Genomic DNA, 6,489 nt, shown 5'->3' on the forward strand with positions numbered 1-6,489 from the left:
GATGTCCCATGAAACCATGACACTAAACCTCCACATCAAGACACCAAATCCATAAAAATACTAGTTACTAATGGGCAAATATCTTAAGAAATCATATATTCAACAAGAATTCAATAACCAAAATATTAAAAAACCAAAAATCTTCAACAACTTAATAGCAAAAATACAGTAAAATAAATAATAAAATGGGCATGGTATGTAAGTAGACATTTCACCAAAACGGGCATTCAACTGGTCATCAAACATGAAAAGATGCTTAGCATCAATATCGCTCACAGAGATGCAAATCAAAACCACGAAGAAACATCATTATACTACCTCTAAGATGGCTAACTTCCACTCATCTGTCAGTTTGTCACACTGGTGGCTTGTGTGTTGGCTGTGATACTGAAGGCTATGCCACTACTATTTTGAATGTTGATAGGGTCATCCAGTTGGAGAGGTTTCAGCTGAGCTTCCAGACTAAGACAAACACAGAAGAAGGAGAGGTGAACAATTTCCGAATGTTTCACCACTGGAAACCTTATGTCAGATAGCAACAGAATATTGAATGTTGAAATATGATTAGTAGCACAAGAATATTGTTCGATATAATGTTGGAAGATGAGTCCTCTGCTTTGAAGGCACTCAAAAAAAGTTTGAAGAAGAGCTGCTTTCTCAAAGAATTGATCATAATGACGTAAAGGAATTAAGCTTTTGAGTCTTCATTTGCTGGTAGGGCACAACTCAAAGTAAGGAGAAACAGCTGTAAGCATCCATTAATAATTAGAAAATGGCCCAGCTTAACAAGGATGAGGGGAGAGGCCCACTTCCGTCCTTTGGCTACCAAAAGTCACGGCTGTGGTTGTCCTGTCAAATGAGGACAGTTTCTTGAAACTAAAGACTGGCCCTTCCCTGAGGTCTTTTGACCTGGCTCTGGAACAGCCAAGACACAGTAGGCCCCTCTGAGCCGGGCTGGGTCCCCATCTCTGCTTGGTCCCCAGGGTGAGGGGCCTTATTTTCTGGGCCTTCTTCATTCCCCACCCCCACTCTCCTGACACCACCCCCCTGCCCTTCGTGGACTTCTCCTTTGTGGTTTGTAAAGTGCAAACTTAAGGTTAAAATGACTGCTGTGGTTTTTTAAAAAGTAAAAAAAAAAAAAAAATAGAAAATGGAATGTATGAAGTGTGAGTCTAGAAAAATTGAAAGTAGCCAAAATAGAAACTGAAGACACAAAGATCAATATTCTAGGCATTAGTAAGCTGTAATGAACTAGAATTGGTCATTTTGATTCTGACAATCTGGTTTACTATGCTGAGAATGACAAATTGAAGAGGATTGATGTTTTGCAGTCAGAATCAATGAAGCTTCCAAGCTCTATCTTGAAGTATAATGATGCCTGTGATAGGATACTATCCATGTCTAAAAGGAAGACCAGTTAATATCACTATTATTCAAACCACTAAAGCAAGTGATGATAAATTGAAGTATTTTACCAACTTTTTCAGTCACAAATTGATCAAACATGCAATTAAGATGTACCAACAAATAATGGTAATTTAAATACAAAGGTTGGAAAAAAAGAGGAATGATCAGTTGGAAAATGTGGCCTTGGTGATAAAAATGATTCTATGGACACCATAATAGAATCTTGCAAGACCAATGACATCTTCATTTAAAATATATTTTATAAACAACATAAGTACATGGATCTCACCAGATGAAATACACAGAAATCAAATTGACTACATTTGTGGGGGGAAAAAATGGCGGAATAGCTGCATATCATCAGCCAAGATAAGGTCAGGGGCATACTGACCAAAATGAATGTCAGAAGGGACTCTTTAACTTGTTCTCCAGTGCAGAGATGCTAGAGGAAAGGGAAGAAATGAGAAGGTAAACAGCTGAGGAGAAAATTTTCAAGGGCAGCTGGAGAAGACAAAGTCAAGTAATATAAAGAAATGTGCAAAGAACTGAAATTAGGAAAACAAGAGAACGTGCTCAGTATTTCTTAAGCTGAAATAACTGAGGAAAAAATTAAAGCCTTGACTTGAAATATTGAAGGATTCTTTGGAAAAAAATATTGAAAGATGCAGAAATCATCAAAAGTACATGAAAGGAATACACAGAGTCACTGTACCAAAAAGGCTGGTTGATGTTCGACCATTTCTAAAAGTGGCATATGATCAAGACTCAATGGTCCTGAAGGAAGAAGTCCAAGGTGTACTGAAGATATTAGCAAAGAATAAGGCTGCAGGAATTGATGGAATACAAACTGAAATCTTTCAACAAACTGATGCAGCATTGGAGGCACTCACTCATCTATGCCAAGAAATTTGGAAGATAGCTACCTGGCCACCATGGGAAGAGATCATTGTTTGTGTCCATTCCAAACAGACCTGACCAAGAAGAATGTGGAAGTCATCATACAATATTAATCTCACATGCAAGTAACATTTTTCTTAAGATAATTCAAACATGTCTGTAATAGGACATTGACTTTGAGCTGTCAGAGATTCAAGCCAGATTCAGACCATGATGTAGAATGAGGGATATCATTGCTGATGTTAGATGGATCTTGGCTGAAATTAGAGAATATAAGTAAGATGTCTTCCTGTGCTTTATGGGCTATTCAAAAACTGACTGAGTGGATCATGGTAAGCTATGGACAATAATTCAGAGAAAGAGTATTCCGGAACACTTAATTGTGCTCATGAGGAACCTGTACATAGACCAAGAAAGAGGTAGTCCTTTGACAAGGGGACACTGATTGGTTTAAAATTAGGAAATGTTGTGGCAGGGTTGTATTCTTTCATTATACTTATTCCATCTCTAGGGTGAGCATATAATCCAAGAAGCTGAGAAATAGGAAAAAGACCTTGGCATCAGGATTTGAAGAAGACTCATTAACAATCTGTGATATGCAGATGGCTCAACCTGGTTTGCTGAAATTGAAGAGGACTTAAAATACTTCCTCGTGAAGATCAAAGACTGCAGCCTTCAGTGTGGGTTACACCTCAATTTAAAGAAAACATATCTCTTCACCACTGGTGCTATGAATAACATGATAAATGGGGAAATGATTGGAGTTGCCAAAGACTTCATTTTGCTTGGATCAACCATCAACTCATGGAAGCATCAGTCACGAAATCAAAGGACACATTGCTTCAGGAAAATCTGTGCAAGATATCTTTAAAGTGTTAGAAGAGCAAGGATGTCAGTTTGAGGATTGAAGTGTGCCTGACCCACGCCATGGTATTTTCAGTAGTTCATGCATGTGAAGTTGGACAGTGAATAAGAAAGATCATGGAAGAATTGACACATTTTACTTATGATGTTAGAGAAGAATATTAAAGGTACCATGGATTGCCAGAAGAACAAACGAATCTGTTTTAGAGGAATTACAACCAGTATGCTCCTTGTAAGCCAGCATGGCCAGTCTGTCATACTTTGGACATAATACCAGGAGTGACCAGTTCCTGCAAAAGGACATCATGCTTGGTAAAGTGTAGGAGTAGTTAAAAAGAGAAGATCCGCAAAGTCATGGATAGGTACAGTGACAGCAACAATGGGCTCAAGTCTAGCAGTGATTGTGAGTATTGCAATAAATCTGGCTGTGTTTTGTTCTGTCTTAAATAGGTTTGCTGAGAGCCAGAAATGACTCCACAGTACCTAACAACAACAAAAACAGGATAGCTGAGTTAAAATACAAATTTTAAGGATGTGGTTATACTGGAATCTTTAATCCCTGTTGGTAGGAAGACAAATAGTACTCTCCACTGTGGAAACAGTGATGTTTTTTCAAAACGCTGACAATGGAACTATGGTAATGACCCATCAATTCCATTTCTAGGCATTTACCCAAAAGAGTTGAAAGCAGAGACATTGTTACACTATTCACAGTAGCCAAAAGATAGAAATAACCTAAATGCCCATTAACATATGAATGGACAGACAAAATGTGTGTACATGCATACATTGTAATAAAAATCAGCAGTGATGGTGGTTGTGTGCCATCAGTTCCAACTCACAGTGACACTGTACAGGGTTTCTGAGGCTGTATATCCGTACGGGAGCAGAAAGCCTCATTTTTCTCCTGCAAAATTGTTGGTAATTTCAAACTGCTGACCTTGAAGTTAGCTGCCCAACTCGTAACCAACTATGCTACCAGAGCTCACTAATAATACTCTGTAATTAGGAGAAATTAAGTCTTGACACATGCTAACTTGACAACATACTGAATGAAATAGGCATGTAACTTGACAACATACTGAATGAAATAATTCAATCACGAAGGTGCGAATATTGTATGATCTCACTTATATAGGAAAAGACAAGAAAAGACAAATGCATAGAAATCAAAGTTTATTAATGGTATAAAAATTGTGCTACTTAAGATTGCACAACCAATTATCTTAATTGTTGCCTATTAGATATACATATATATATGTAAAAAGTTGCATTGGCAAAAGTTGTATGATAGATATATTTACACTTATAACAACAAAAAAACCAAAACAAATAGTTGTTGAGACTGCTATGTGCAACCAGACACCTCATAGGATTTAGTTCCTTGGTTTGAATGTTTGTTTTATCATGGGCTCTCTAAAGAAGAAAAACCAGTGAAGCAGTTAGTAGTCCAGTGATTATATTACATTGCTACTGGGTATTCAGATCCAGTCAAATTGGCATAAAACTTTATCACAGATATTAAGGTCGATATTTCATGGGTGACATCTCAGCTAATTGATCTAATAATAATGTATTTAGTGGTGTACTGGACTGCTAACCACAAAGTTGGTGGTTCAAACCTACCATTCATTCCTTGCAAATCCTATGCAGAGTTGCTATGAGTTGAAAGCAACTCAATGGTACTTAACAACAAAAACAATATGTTTAGTGTTTTGATTCTACCTTCTAGTTAGTTGAATCATGCCTGGTTTCTTAAAAGCTTGTAAGCAGTCATCTAAGGCACGACAATTATTTTTTATTCATCTGAAATAACAGGAATAGGAGAGTCAGCAATTAGAGAAGGATATGAAACATGTGGCAAATGACCTGCATTAACAACTGCCTCCTTTCCCATGATGCCAGAATTAATATGTGGTACCTGGCATTTTGATTACCAACATTTTGATTCAATAGTTTATTGGAGAATGCTGATCAAAAGGGAACAGAATTTCAATGCAGAACATAATGTCAAATTCTCAGGTACTTAAGTTTTGTAGCAGCAAGGACCCCTGTCATGAAGTAATCTTTAATTCTTAAACATAACATATTCCCTGAAATCGCCTTAAAACTGAACAATGGTTTCACGTAACTAGTGAAAAAAAGGTCAGCCTTTAGTATTATGCTTTTTGAGAACTATCTATATGGATTAAATTTATAACTGCAGCTCAGATTAGAAAGGAACCATAGGGGGAAATGAGTTTATGTCAATTAGGAAAAACACAGAAAAGGATATGTGAGAACGGTTATATAACTCATAAAGAACGTAACCCATGCCACTAAATTGAATGTGTAGAACCAAACTGGTAGCCATCAGGGTAAGCCGAGATGAGTGCTACAAGTACATCCAGGAACTATGCAGGAATAAGCAGTCTGATGTGATGCTATTTCTTCTGCAGGTCAGCTGTTGGCAGTACTGCCAACTCTCTGAGCTGCACAGGGCAGCCAGTCCCACCTGGCCAGATAAGGCGCGCAGATTGGGATACAAGGCCAAGCAAGGTTATGTCATCCATCAGATTCGCGTACGCAGAGGTGGCCACAAGCGCTCAGGGCCTAAAGGTGCAACTTATGGCAAGCCTCATCATGGTGCTAACCAGCTGAAGTTTGCTAGAATCCTTCAGACTTCGGTTGAGGAGCGAGCTGGATGCCACTGTGCACCCGGCCCTAAGAGTGAATTCTTAACTGGGTTGGTGAAGATGAAGATTCCACATACAAATTTTTTTAAGGTTATCCTCATTGATCCATTCCATAAAGCTATCAGAAGAAATCCTGACATCCAGTGGATCACCAAGCCAGTTCTCAAGCACAGAGAGATGTGTGGTTTGACACAAGAGCCATGGCTTCCCCAAGGCCACAAGTTCCACCACAGCCTACTTTATTCTTCTTTCCCATCCTTTGACTATTCTGGGTTCCTTGCCTTCCTATATAAATTTGAAGATCAGTTTTTCAATTTCTCAATTCAAAGCAAAGTAACATCGAATCAGTAGGTTACTATTGGTGGTTCTGGCCGGGATGCTTGGAAAAGACGCAACTCCACCGTTACCATTAATGTAAATAATGTTTGTAAAATTCATGCATAATAAATAGTTTAGGGAAAAAATATAAATAAAGAGTAGATTTCAGAGTCTCTTCTGACATCCATGCTGGACTTTACTTCCTGTCTTTGCAATGACCTCTGATTTCATAATAGATAACAAAATTGTCCAATTTGCACATTCTTGATGTTATCCCATAACTATTCTGTTGTAAGTCATTAGTGTCAAGTGTATCAAATATGTTCTT

At 38.0% G+C, this 6,489-nt stretch overlaps 1 pseudogene; it reads left to right on the forward strand.

The window, feature by feature from the left end:
• Positions 1–5,495: 5,495 nt before the first annotated feature.
• Positions 5,496–6,261, forward strand: LOC102831554 (annotated as a pseudogene).
• Positions 6,262–6,489: the final 228 nt, after the last annotated feature.

This window comes from Chrysochloris asiatica, unplaced genomic scaffold, assembly GCF_000296735.1.
Source record: "Chrysochloris asiatica unplaced genomic scaffold, ChrAsi1.0 scaffold00208, whole genome shotgun sequence".
In the NCBI taxonomy this organism is placed as follows: Eukaryota; Metazoa; Chordata; class Mammalia; order Afrosoricida; family Chrysochloridae; genus Chrysochloris; species Chrysochloris asiatica.